The sequence below is a fragment of the Lissotriton vulgaris genome, chromosome 8 (assembly GCF_964263255.1).
Source record: "Lissotriton vulgaris chromosome 8, aLisVul1.2, whole genome shotgun sequence".
In the NCBI taxonomy this organism is placed as follows: Eukaryota; Metazoa; Chordata; class Amphibia; order Caudata; family Salamandridae; genus Lissotriton; species Lissotriton vulgaris.
This window is the reverse complement of record NC_141696.1, coordinates 1455198703-1455213713: the sequence shown is the minus strand read 5'-3', so window position 1 is coordinate 1455213713 and position 15011 is coordinate 1455198703.

Genomic DNA, 15011 nt, shown 5'->3' with positions numbered 1-15011 from the left:
TTTCCCAGATTTACAAAACCATGTAAACTTGACGATCCACCGAAACCTTACGCCTCCTGAGCTGAGGCGTAACGAGGAGAGGTAACTTTATTTCTCCTTGTTTATTCCTTTTTGCATGTGTGCTGCATTCTGCAGTACATAGAAGGAGGACAAAGCCTCCCAGAATTGTTTTTGTGCAGGAAATGCCCCTTCTTGCACAATACCAATCCTGAGGACAACACAGGTGCAAGGGTATCTGCGTTTGAGTTAGGGTGCCGAAACGGCACCAGCGCAGGGGGAAAGGACCGAAATGCACTGTATTTCATAAATAGGGTGCATTGGCGCCCTTTCACTTTGATGTAGGGCAGTCCAGCAAGGTGATTTGCTTTGCTGCCCTACGCCAACACCTCATAAACGAGGGCCTTGGTGTGTGAACCTCAGATTTTTCCCATCCTTCCAAAGCAAATAAACTGATATAATTGAGTTGGATAGCAATAATTAGTTAATAACTGTTACTAGCTCCTAGAGACCCTTACAGGGGGCAGGGGGAATAGGCGCTAAAATGAATTGATCTGCTATTTTACTTTAGCACCTCCAAGAGAATGGCTAGAGCAACAACAGCGTGGCCATACCAAAGTTTGGGCTCTAGGGCCTTGAAACTTTTCCTTTTACTGTGGTCCAGGGGTTGGCAACTTTCCAGTCCCATCTACGTCATCCACTTGACATGCAGAACGTACCTAAATTAAACCCAGCTATCAGAATGCTGCACTTGAATCTCATTTGTCTCCCTGCCTTTGAAAAATAAACCACAGCGGAGAAGTGATTAATCTATTCTGCTAGGTACTCCCATCTCCAAGCACAATAGCATGCTAGGAAGAAGGAGAAGATTAATTAAGAGCTATCGCACACTTAGAGGATTTTACATCTTTTTCAGAAAGAAAGAAAAAAGTCATTTCGAAGCAGAAGGTACAGGAGCCAATGGGGCAGCATGGAGATTCCTGGATCAGAACGGTGACTCATCCCTGCTCAGAAGACCAGGCAAGGAATAAGCAAACTGCACTGAGGTCCGCGGAATCCAAGATGAAGGTTTTTTTTAGTAACTAGTATCTTTTGAAGTGATTAATTCATCTTCATAATAATAATAGTAATTTGATTTACAGCGCATCTACAACCACAGATTTGACTTTCTGTCCTACTGTTAAGAAGAGCTGGTCTTGTTACCCAGTCCAGTCGGGCTCAAAGAATTGACCTATGAAGGACGAAAGACTTCACGGACTCAAATCAGAGACTTGTAGATTACGCAAAGGTCTGTCATGACTCTCTCTCCAGGTCAGGCTTCTGTGATTTGCTCAAACTTCCAGTCCCAGGTACACCACTTCGCCCAGCCTGGCAACAGGTTTTCTTATCCAGGTTTAGGGCCAAGACAATAGTTACCGGGAGGTGGGTTCCTCTTACCATGAATCTCGGTACTATTTTTCCTGAGAGTCCCTTTCTTCATTCAAAGACTCAAATCTGGGAAGATGTTCCTTGCAGCCAGAGGATGTCTGGATCACTCCACCTATAAGTGCATGAATGTCCTGCAACATGGTGGGTAACTGACACCACTCACAGCTCTACTGGATCCCCCTGCGAATCCTTTGTGCACACCTGCAGGCACATCCTAAGGATGGTGGGGACCCGGGGCTGAACGTATTTTGGGGGCCCATGCTCGGAACAGCCTTGAATTAATGATCTAATTTCAGCTCTTTCATGCCCTCTTTTGCCAGGTCTCTGACAGAGAAAAGGCACACTGCTCCAAATTCTAAGAGCCTCATTTATGAAAAGTGTTGCATTTCTGCTGGAAAACAGCGATGCAACACTCTTCATAGCCCCATCCTAGTGACACATGGTTGTGCCGTATTTTTAGTATGGCCCTCCATGTCGCAATGACCTACAGGTATGTCAGTGTTCCTTCACGTATCTGTGGGCGCAAATTTGGTGCATTACTGGGTTGTGTCTGAAAACAGACGCAACTCCATCAATGTGTCCTTTCACATGGGCAATCACTATGTGAAAGTGTCTGTGCCAGTCCTTACGCCCGCTCTTCAAGTAGGCGTAAGGATTTGATGCAGTGGCATCCTAGACGTGGCATCGTGAACGCTCATAGTTGTCTCTGTCCCACTCCTACGAGCCTTTTTTGCAGGGAAACGCCCACCCTGCATACATTATACCTGACTCAGGTATACTGTAGCGTAGGGGTTTATAAAGTGACGTATTTGCCTAGATGCGTCACTTTGTAAACAGGGCACAGTGTGGTGCTATTTTACACTGCCGCAGTGTCACAAAAAGGGACGCAACTACGACATAAAGGGCTCATAAATAAGGCCCCAAATCTGTTTACATCTAGGGCCTCATTTATAAAAAGTGGTGCATCGCTGGTTGAAAGCATCAATGTAAAACTTTTCATTGCGCCCTCCTTGGGACACCATGAATGCACTGTATTTACACTACAATGCTTCATGTTGCAAGGATTGAATTGATACATCAGTAATCCTGATGTCTCTGTTGGCGCAGTATTGACGCATTGCTGGAGTGTATGGGAAAACAGACGCAACTCCATCAATGTGTCATTGCACATGGGCGAGGCCCATGTAAAAGGTCCCATGTCAGTCCTTACGTCTGCTTGAAGCAGGCGTAAGGATTTGACGCAATGAAGTCGTAAAGTGGGGCTGGGAAATCTCATAGATTTCACTGCGCCTATTCTGCAAGTCTATTTTAAGGGGAAACTCCCACCCTGCATACATTATACCTGATGCAGGTATAATGTGGGATGGGTAAATGTGCCTTCAAGGGATTTTTTCAATTGAATGATTAGTTTATTTTAAGCCAATATTTGGGAGCAAGATGGAAGATATGCTTCCTAATTGATTTCTTTCAACTCTTTTAAGCAATTTCTTGTAAACGGGTACAACTCAGTTCAAGAGCGAACAATCATATGGAGTAAATCTCAAAGAGGTGTATAGAACAAACCCACGAGCTACGGAGGGCAGTGTATATATGAAAGTATTCAATTTTATATTAGAATTTTTCAGGGTATTTGTATACAATACATAAAATGAAACAAGAAGGTAATCATTATGCACTTAAAAACCTTCACTGTAACAATTGCAGCACTTTTTCTTACAATAAACTACAAATTAATATCAAAGAAAAAGAAAAAGGTGTATAAGTCGACGTTTCAGTCTCTAGTTTTCCATTAGTGAGACCATCTTCAGGACTGTATAGTATTGAGGTTGTAGACGCCTAGAGACAATCAGACCAACTTGACTCAATTTTTTCAAAAACGAGGCGCTGGAGATTTGCAACTCTTAGTGGCCCTTGCTGCAGTGTGTTCAGATTTTATTGCGTGTCGATGAAAACTTTCTCAGACTTGAGGGAAATCTCGGGATTCAAACGAGTGTAGAACTAGAGATGGACTTATCCATCTTAATTACACCGGAGCACGCGTATTCAAACTTTATGGCTAGTTAGTTGCAAATTTGAGCCAGCACAAGGTATCACGTATTGAAATCGTGAATGCCCCAGTTATTTTACCAGTCTTATTTTGAGCAACCAGCACTTTTCGGGGGACATCGGGTAAGGAATTCCAAAATATTATTATTAAAATTGAGTGCTTAACAGATAGATCAAATCAATTTTGTAATTCTCCAGTCAAATCAGTGGCGACTGACAGCATAGCAGAGCAGAAAGAAAACTGCCCTGCTATGATGTCGGTCGCCAAGTTGGGACTCCTAACTTTACTACTACTAAACTGAGAACAATCCTAACTTTACGACTTTAGATATTCACAGAAGGCATTTAGGAGTCCTAACTTTACTACTACTAAACTGAGAAAAATCCTAATTTTAAGACTTTCGGTATTCAGAGAAGTCATTTAGGAGTCCTAAAGTTAGGACTCCTAACTTCTGTGAATACCGAAATGAGTAAATGTCTTCTGTGAATACCAAAATGAGTAAGTGCATTCTGTGAATACCAAAATGGTAGTAAGTTTAGGATTTTGTCTTAAGTTAGTTCTGTGAATCGGGCCCAGTGTTCACTGCCAGAGGTTAGGTAAAGAAACAAAAAGTCCTTCTCACTCTTCAGTGCTAAGCTACAACTCTCCTACACTCCAACCCTCACACATCTGTGAAGTCCTGACCTGCACACACATCCCACCCAGGTGACACACATACCTGTACGCAGGCAGGGTGAACTTCTTCTCCTCATCAGAGCTGCACATCAGGTAGTCCTCTCCATCATAGTTGAAGCAGTTGTACGGGTACTACAAGTTGTCAAACATCCTGGAGAGAGCCCGGCCGCCTCGCTGAGCCCACTGCCTGCTTCCAGCCCCTGCCTGCTGTGCCTGCTGCTGGAAGTGCCACCGTTTGACACACTGCTCTATTCACAGCTCTCTGGGCTTCCTCCCCTGTCCCACTAGTACTTTTTCAGACTCTTGACTCCCGGGCAGTCGGTCAATGGGGTTATTGCGTTCCCATCCAATCTGGTTATGATCTGCGCAGCTAATAAGAGATTAAAGTGGCTTGTTCTCTTGTGGTTATGATCTGCGCAGCTAATAACAGATTAAAGTGGCTTGTTCATTCGTGAACCTTTGAACAACGGGGCGCGCGCAGCCAGTATCGTTTCCTCTGCTCTGTGGGTGGTCTGATGCGGCGGGTGGAGGAGCGGTGGAGGCAGGATGGCTGGATAAATAAATATTTCTTTTGCAACCTGTATGTATACTTTGATAGTAGTAATCGTGCTTCACGCATCTGTCTTCGAGTTATTATATATATATATTTTTTAATAAAGTATTAGGCTCCTGAGTCTAGTTTACTTTACTGAGGGCGTTTCTTCCCATATGGAATCCCGGGCACATACATACCAGCCAGTGACACCCATTGCACTGATACAATCTCCAGTAGAGTATAATAGACATACATGCCGTGGTGTTTTCGTGACTGCAGGCAGCAAGCACGTTCAAGGAGCATAGGCACAAGCTACGGAGGGCCATTGTCAAGTGGGAAAGAACGAGGAAAACAGTTGCAGGCGCTGCAACTTCGTGTCTGTTTTTGATTGTGGTGATGAATTAGAGTCTAGACTGTGCTGTGTAGTCCTGGATTGCTACAATGGTAGAGTTTCTTCCCTTAGGTTACCCAGTCTTCTGCTATACACCATGCAGAGTATAAGCCAGGCTTTACCGTTGAAGGGAAACAGAATGAAAGACGGGAATAGTGGCAGCACGGAGAAGAACAAGAAAACCAAGTGACGAATTGGAAAACAGCACTGTTTTGTCGCACTTGCGTACGATGTAAGGCATCACGCACATGTGAGACAAAGAGTGCGACCTCATCTACCAATCACATGACCAAGAAGCATTGAAAATGCAATAGGACTCGTATTTACCCAAGACCTATTGCATTTTAAATGCAAGTGCCGACATGAAAGAAGGCACCAACGGGAAGGGGTGGGGGGGTCGGTTGTGGTACAAAAAGTTACGGACTGTGGGAGGGAATGGGGAGAGACAGGCAAGCAAAACTGTTTTCCAAGTAAAGGGGCTGATAGCCTCGGAAGAGGAAAAATGACGTCATGGCAGCCTGATAGCAGGAATAAGGAGGCAAAAACCCAATGAAAATGCTGAATTTATCATTGCAGCCAATCAAATTTATGGCCAAAAAGTGGGCGGGTCTTCCCCCCACTATACTGTATACAGCATCTCTCGACGAGACAGCGCATGGGGTGCCTAGCCAAGATCTAAAAATGCATGTGTCCATCTGTAACAAAACTGGTACTCATGTAAAACGCTCTGATACCTATTATCTTCGGGTCGAGTTCAGGCTATATTAAACTCTAAAAAAAAAGGTGAGGTGATGCAGGGAATTCTTGACCTTGTAATATTGCATTCTGCTGTTTTGCGTGGTACTTCTGTGCTTTGCTTATTTTGCAAGGATTTTTACTTCAGCAGAAAATTGTGACACAATTTTGACATTAGCTCAACGCATATCTTATAGAAAATCTACTCTCTTTCATCACAAGATGATGCGAATCACATGAATTATATAAACAATAACATCATCTCTCAAGCTACCAACATCATGGCCCTCTCAACGCTAAAATGCCAATGTCAATGTGCTTCGCAATCTTAGTTCACACTCGGCCCTAATTCGAAAAAGGCACAATATGCACAAGATTGAAAATCATCGAAGGACCTTTAATTCCTCTCATCCTTCTCACTGAATTCAAGTCTTTGAAAATACTCTACTACCATAACATCCTCCATGCTTAGTGTATATACCGACATTCCCACATGTCACCATCCACAAATCCCTCCACGACCCTATTTCAATGTCTCCATGTCACCACCTTCCAGTCCCTAGATTCTCTCTTGAGTAACAACATTCAAACCTGGCACACTCCTCGATTATTTTAACTCCTTTCAATACATATATTTTGTACTCTCATCAGCACCACCCACGTGGTACCTTCTAAAGCATCAATTATTTGGGAGGAGTTCAAACCCTCTTTGCTGAAGATCTGTCAATAAGTCTCAAACATTTCAATCAGACTCCAGAACTAAACACCATCCTTCAATCTTGCATCATTAAGGACAACTTGCTCTTCTTTGCTGAAGACTACTCCTCTAATATTTATTCATCACTCAAACACTGCTGAAGAAACCCTATCGGTATCCTGACCTCTATCTAACCACTACCCCTTTTCTTAACTTCTATGCCGAGGAAAAACACTTAAAAAATGTGTCTCTTTTCAACTTACTGCTAACATCAACAAACCTAACCTGCTCATAGGTTATCAGACTGGTGTCAGAACACGCCATCAGCCTCACTCAAAATTCTTGACAGTACCCACAGCATTCTTGATGTCAACAGCACATGCCTCCTTGTTAGGGTGACCAGAATTTTAAAGCCAAAAACGGGACCTTTCACAAAAATAGAAGAAGGACTACAATTTTACTTCAATTCAGCCCACAGAATGACAGCGCTCCCCAGCAGAGAATTACAGAACATGCCGTTAGAACATACATAAAATGCAATTTTTAAACCAAGTATCTTGCCTGTTAATTAAATTTCTTTCTTGAAACAACTGCTGACTATCCCTGATTTATAAAACATAAAACAGCACCTCCCGCCGTTTTCTGTTGACCCCCTCTAAAAACTGTGACATGAGCTAAATTTCCTGCAATCTGCCGGACAGATGGTGAAAACCCGTGACCGTCCTGGCAAATCCGGGATGCCTGGCCGCCCTACTCCTTGTCCTTCTCGATCTCACTGCTGCCAATAAAACCATCCACCACGATCATCTTGTGTCCGTACTAGATCAACGTTTTGGTGTCAGATGCTGAATACTAAAGCGGTTTGAATCCTACCTATCAAGCCATTCGAGTTTTCTCCCACTCTATTTGGTGTCCCTCAAGATTCTGCTCCTGGCACCCTGTCTTCAACCTTCACATGATGCCCATTTCCCAAAATCTGTTAAGACTCTGGTTGTCCATCCCCCAATACAGGGATGACACTCAAATCTATCATTAATCCACTTCTGTTCATGACATTTGGTCTGCACTCCTTCCTGCTAAAAATACAATCCTAGGAATCTGATAACTTTGTCTGACTAAACCCACGAAAACAATTTTATCTTTTTCTTTCATAGGTACCAGAAATGTTTCTTAAAGCATGACTTTAACCCCTGGCCCGCTGCCGGAATTCCGCTCCTGTGCAGCACATTCCGATCGCGGGCATGGTCATGACGGCTGGGAACCGTCATCAGCACACAAGCACTGTGTGCCATGACGGCTCCCAGCCGTCATCAGCATGGAAGGGGTTAACAGCCTTGGCTTTTCTCTGTCACTTACTTCCACCTTCCCCTCCCCAGGGATTTTTCCTGCATACAAACATTTCCAACAAATTTGCCAAATGAGGCAATTGGTGTTTGAAGTCTCTAATGAATATACACTCATTCTTATCCCCTCCACTTTAAGAATGAGAATCCCATGCCCCATTCTCTCCACGCTCAATGTTGGCATGCTCTGCTAGCAGGCAACCCACAATTGCCCTAATGTCACTGAAATCTGTCCTTCATGCTACAGTCAGACTTGTGTCATCTACTAAGAAATTCAATAACACCACATCTATCTCTGCTGAGTTACACTGGCTTCCCACTGAGTAAAGAATAACATTTAAGTTGGGCTGGCTGCCATACAAAGCTTTCCATCTCAACACATAGCCCTGTCCACCAGCTGCTGAAACAGTCAATCAGATCCAGGCATCAACAAACACAAATAATCTGCTTCTCAAGGTACCCTCCCTTAAAACTAATCACCCTTCCAGGTAGGTCGTTGATCCTCCGCACAGCACCACCTGTGTCTCCCTGCCCCAGATGCCACTGCTGAGGAAGTTCGAGGCCCTCCACCACCCACAGGCTACCACCTGTGCCTCATACCTGGTGGCCAGTGGTAGGCCGTAGGTTTGCTCATCCTCCATTGTATTGCCTGTATTTTCTTCATTGCTCGCCGTTGTAGTGACTGCATTTATTTTCATTGTTGTGTCTGTGACTGCTGTTGTCTGTCTCCCCCGCTGCCTGTACGTGGTCTGTGCCCATTCTCTCCCTCTGTTTCCCTCGTGCCCCCTTTCTCTCTGCTCGGTCTCCCATCTGCTCCCCTCGCTGCCCCCGTGTCTCTCTTCCCAGTTTTTCCTTCAGCTCCCCTCATGGCACCGTGTCTCTCTGCCCATTTTAGCCTTCTGTATTTAGCTGCCCCTGCATTTCTGTGACCTTTTTGCTTTCTGTGCCACTCGTTTCCCCACGATTTTTGAGACCTTTTTGCCATCTCTTGTGACGTTTTGTCTTCTGCGCCACTCATTTCCCCCTGTTTTTTGTGACCTTTCTGCCCTTCTTGGGACCTTCTGCCTTCTGTGCCACTCGTTTCCCCCAGATTTTTGTGACCTTTTTGCCTTCAGTGGCACTCGTTTCCCCCCATTTTTTGTGACCTTTCTGCCCTTTCTTGTGACCTTTTGCCTTCTGTGCCACTTGTTTCCCCCGTTTTCTGTGACCTTTTTGCCCTTCTTGTTACTTTTTTTGCCATCTGTGCCACTCGTTTCCCCCTGTATTCTTGTGACCTTTTGCCCTTTTTGTGACCTTTCTGCCCTCTGTGCCACTCGTTTCCCCTCAATTATTGTGCTCTTTTGCCTTCTGTTTCATTCGTCGCCCCTCACCGCCCCCGCCGCTGCATCCCCTGTGGCTCTGCCCCCCTGACTGCACATTCGCTGCCCCTGCCTCGCGCCTCCCAGCTGATCCTCACTCCCACCTCCCCATACATGCCTGCCGCTGTGTGGTCGTGCCACTGGTGCACCAAAGGCGTGCCTAAGGCAAGCCCGTCTGCGCCCGTCCGTGCCTGGACCGCGCCAAGTGCCAGAACGCCTTGGCCCCCGTCACGATGACCGCCGCCACTACGATGCCAGCACTCTGCACTCTCTCAACGCAGGACAGACCCACAACTGCTTAAAGGCCACCCCGAAATGCACACACGGTCCCTTCACCTGTCAGAACTGCAGCTACACCAGCCACAGAGTTGACGAACCACCACCAAGAAAGACCTCAATCACTTCTGATGCATACTACTGAACACTCGCTCTGCACACAAACACGCTGTTGAGCTCTGGGACCTGCTCAACACAACCTCCCTGGACGTCACCTTCCTGACAGAGACCTGGTTGAACAACTCCTCCATGCCCGACATTACCATAGCCATTCTAGACGGCTACAAGATCACCAGCAGAGACCGCACCAATGGAGTCGGAGGAGGAATCGCCATCGTTCACAAGAACAGCATCAGGGTCTCGACTAGCACCGATGACGCGCTCATCACCGCAGAACACATGCATTTCCAGATCCACACAGATCCCAACTCCACCCTCAGAGGCACCCTCGTCTACTGACCCCCCGGACCCTGCCCCCAGTTCAGCAACTCCATCGCCGACTTCATCAGCACGTACGCCCTACCCTCCACCTACTACATCCTCCTCGGAGACCTGAACTTTCATCTCAACACTCCACAACCCTGATCGATAACCTCACCAACCTCGGACTGAGACAACTCGTAACAACGCCCCCCCACACCGCCGGCCACACACTCAACCCCATCTTCTACTCAAGCCCGCACGTCTCCGTCAGCCACACCACCGAACTGCTCCGGACCGACCACCGCTGCATCCACTTCACCTTCCAGAATCCCACTACACACCACCGCACCCAACAGATCCCCCACCGCTGCTGGAGCAAAGTCACCAAAGACCAACTACATGCAAACCTCGCTCTAAGCCCACCTAACGAATCCTCCAACACCGATGACGCTGCCCAAACCTCAGACGCTGGATCAAGGACTATGCCAACACCCTCGTCCCGCTGAAGAAACCTCCCCACAGAGATACCAGAAAGAGGGCCAGCTGGTTCACCCCAGAACTCCAAGATTCCAAGCAAGCCTGCCGGAAACTGGAGAAGAAATGGCACAGTGAACAAACTCCGGACAGCCATGCAGCACACAAGGACACCGTCCGCACCCACCACCACCTCATCAGGGCTGCCAAGAAGACCTCCTTCAAAGACCGCCTCGACAGCAAAGCACACAACAGCAAGGAGCTCTTCAACATTGTGAAGGAACTCTCCAACCCCAGATCCAACACCAGCGACATCCCGCCGTCGCAAGCCCTGTGTGAATCCCTCAACACCTTCTTCTACCACAAGATAGCAGACATCCACGACAGCTTCAACACCTAGACAGCCCCAACAGACAGCAACACTACAGACCCTCTGCACACCATCAACCACAACCCCTTGCTGGCCTGGACCAGCGTGAGCGTCGATGACACCATCAAGACCATGAGCACAATCCACTCCGGCTCTCTGTCAGACCCATTCCCGTACCACGTCTTCAACAAAGTAAGCAGCTCCATCGCACCCCACCTACGCAACGTCATCAATCTCTCCCTTAAGACTGCAACCTTCCCAGAGAGCTGGAAACATGCTGAGATCAATGCCCTACTCAAAAAAAACAAGGCAGACCCAAGAGACCTCAAGAACTTCCGACCCATCTCTCTGCTCCCCTTCATCAGGAAAATCGTTAACAGACAGCTAACCCGATACCTCAAAGAGAACAGAATCCTGGACCCTTCCCAGTCAGGGTTACCCAGCAACCACAGCACAGAGACCGACCTCATCGCCACCACCGACAACATCAGGACCCTGCTAGACAACAGGGAGCCTGCAGCACTCATCCTCCTGGACCTCTCCGCCGCCTTTGACACTGTCTGCCACCGCACACTACGCGCACTCCTCCACGCTGCAGGGATCCAAGAGAAGGCTCTGGATTTGACCACCTCCTTCCTCTCCGGCAGAACCCAGAGCGTCCGCCTTCACCCGTTCAGTTCCAAAGCCACCGAGATCATCTGCGGCGTACCCCAAAGATCCTCTCTCAGCCCAACACTGTTCAACATTTACATGGCCCCCCTTGCACACGTCCCCCGACAGCACGACCTCAACATAATCTCCTACGCTGACGACACTCAACTGAACTTCTCCCTCACCAAGGACCCCATCACCACCAAAGCCAACCTCCACAAAGGAATGAAGGCCATCGCCGACTGCATGAAGATCAGCCATCTGAAGCTGAACTCGAACAAGATGGAGGTCCTCATCCTTGGCTCCAACCCGTCAGCCTGGGATGACTCCTGGTGGCCAACGGCACTGGGGGCAGCCCCGACCCCCAATGACCACGCACGCAACCTGGGAATCATCCTCGCCTCAACGCCCTCAAAAACCAAGCAAGTCAACGCAGTCTCCTCCTCCTCCTGCTTCAACACCCTCCGCATGCTCTGCAAGATCTAAAGATGGATCCCGACAGATACAAGAATGACAGTCACCCAGGCCCTCATCAGCAGCAGACTCGACTACGGAAATGCCCTCTACGCGGGAGCCCAGACCAAGCTCATCAATTGACTACAAAGCATCCAAAACGCCTCGGCACGACTGATCCTTGATGTACCACGACATGGCAACATGAACCCCACCTGAGAAACCTGCACTGGCTCCCTGTCAACAAGAGGATATCCTTCAAGCTCCTCATCCACACACACAAGGCACTCCACAAGACCGGCCCAGCCTACCTCAACAGAAGGCTCTCCTTCTACACCCCCAACCGCCAGCTACGCTCCACCGACCTCTTACTTGCCACCGTCCTGCACATCCGAAGAACAACCACCGGGGGTAGAGACCCAAGACCTGCTGACCTTTAGGAGGATACTGAAGACCTGGCTGTTTGATCAGTAGCGGCCCCACCTCCCCCCAAGCGCCTTGAGACCCTTGCGGGTATGTAGTGCGCTTAACAAATGACTGATTGATTGATTGATTGAGTCAGCATCCATGTTTCTCCGGTGCTTCCTCGCTTTTGTGGAACTCAGTATCAGCAAGAGTGTGGCTTAATGCCTAGAGGGGCCGACTTTGACGCTAGGGGACCAGGTTAGAGTCTGGCGGGAGGCTCAAGCATCCTGTGATTCTGGAAAAATCAATTAATCTCCCTGTGCCTAAAAACAAATTTGTCCCTCTGGAATGCAGCTGGTGTTCACTCAAATAAAGCACACCTATACCTTCGGGTCAAGTTTGCGCTATAAGTATATATATATATATATATATATACATATATATATATATATATATATATATATATATATATATATATATATATATATATATATATATATATATATATATATATAAAACTCCCCCTGATGTCCTTCTGCAAACACCTGAAAACTCATCTGTTTGGACTATATTTCTAATACTAAGAAAATCAACCATCTGTCTCTGCTTATCCAGCCTGCCTCTTCCATCTGGTTCTGCTGGTATAGCTCTTTCTCTAACTGTTGCGTGCCTTTGTTGCCATGGTTTGCTGTCTTTTTCTATGTTATGGTCATTGTAGACATTGCGTGGTTACATAATTTAATCTAAATTTCATCTATTCTAATTACCATAAAATATTTCTGAAATACTTCATTATCTTGGAAATATTTCTGTAGAACATGTACTTTATTGAAAACCACTATCTTCCCCCAAGGCCACTGTGAATGAAAGCTCTTCAAATGTAAACATTCAGCGAACTTTTTCCTGGAATGGATTTATAGCTCATATCCAGGTTCCAGGAAGTACACTCCATGTGTAGTTTTGGGCCTGATTGATTTCTATTAGCAATAAAATGATCTTGCTGCTTATGCGTGGAGAAAAATCTACCTGCGGGCAAAGGAAAACTGGGCTTTTTTTAAACCCTGTGAAAGGCAAAAAGTTGGAAATTCGCAAAACGTCTTGATAAATATGTTTTCATATTAATCCATTTTAATTACTTTTTTATTTACTCAGGCTGTGTTTGTGTTTTTGACGCTTCAATATGAAAATGTTTCTGAAATTCCACTTTGAATGTTCCTGTTTTACACTTCTGTAGTGAACCAAGTGTTTAATTGAGGTTCTTTGATGTTTGATGTAAGAAAAAAATAGTAGCAACCATGTTTTATGCTATTGCAGCTTGCACCCTTTTGTCCTAATGGATCAATTTTTCACAAATTGAGCACAAACTGTCAGTCTTAATTTTTTATTAATTTAGGACCTACAAACTTCACATGAGCATACAAACACCCTTCAAAAACCTGGAGTAATATTCAATGGAATTTAGTCCTCATTGTGACATTTATATGTCAGTAATGGGTACCTATACTGTTAGAACTGGCATCTTTAAAAAGGTGCAATTAATTTCACAGTTGGATCAATACAAAGGATCCCTACCTCAAATTCACCCTATCAAAATCCACCAAGGTGCTTCCCTTTTTGGATCTCCTCATCACACTGGATCAAGGAACCCTCAAAACCAAAACATACAAAAAACCAACTAACTGCAACAGCCTCCTTCCCTTCAACAGTCACCACCCCAAATCACTTTAATGGGAACCTTCCATACTGGCAATTTTTGAGATTGAGAAGGAACTGCAGCAATATCAGCGACTACAAGACGCAAGCAGAAGCACTCAGCAACAATCTCACAAAAAAGAGCTACCCAAAAAACTAAAAGGTCATTAGAAATGCAAGGAAGAGAGCAGGGAACAAATAACCACTGCAAAGCACTTTTGGAAACTAACACGAAAACTCCAGAAGATATCATGACATGTGTAGGAGAGTAGGGTCTGCAATCCTATGATCACCCAGATTTTTTGCTTTTGTTTCACTGGTTTACGACTTTCTCTGGCTGTGGGCCTGCTAATCAGACCCACAGCCTGGCTGTTCTCTTTCTAAATTACGATATGTACCCTAGGTGCATTTGCCAATTGGTACTGGGCCACCTTATCAGACCCCGTAACGCAGGGCATAGGTGTACCCAGGGCCGCCAGGGGCTGCAGCATGTATTATGCCACCCCTGGCTGGCCTCCTAAATTTGACACAACTGGCTGCATGACAGCTGGGGCGAAGTCGTGTAATCACACTTTGCTTTAGGTATAGTAGCTCTATATCTAACCATACAATGGACACCCGAGTTCCTATCAGTCACTCCTATGGCAGGCCTTAACAATCCTGAAGGCAGAGTGCGTGGGCTCGTGTGAGCTAGGTTCAGGCCCGAGCCGAGCCCGGTTGCAGCTTGCGGAATCAAGACCCAATAGCTGTTCCATGATAACGCGTACCATATCGGTAACTCCGGTGTCGCGCTATCAAGGCATGTCGAGTAAGGTGTCATACGAATCGGGGTGCTCCCCTCTCACCAATTCTGGCGATGAGGTTAGCATCCCACCCTTCTAGAGGGACACGACATGTACGTAACTGTGAACCCCGGTTAAAGTTAACTGAAGCCTCAGCTCCACAAAATGGATGCTGCCACCACAGACACGAGTCTGACCTCCTGCTGCTGGGAGTCCTTCCAGCGAGGAGCACTTGGACAAAGGGTTTCCTGTCGAGGGCGGTGTTCGCACCGTCCCAGA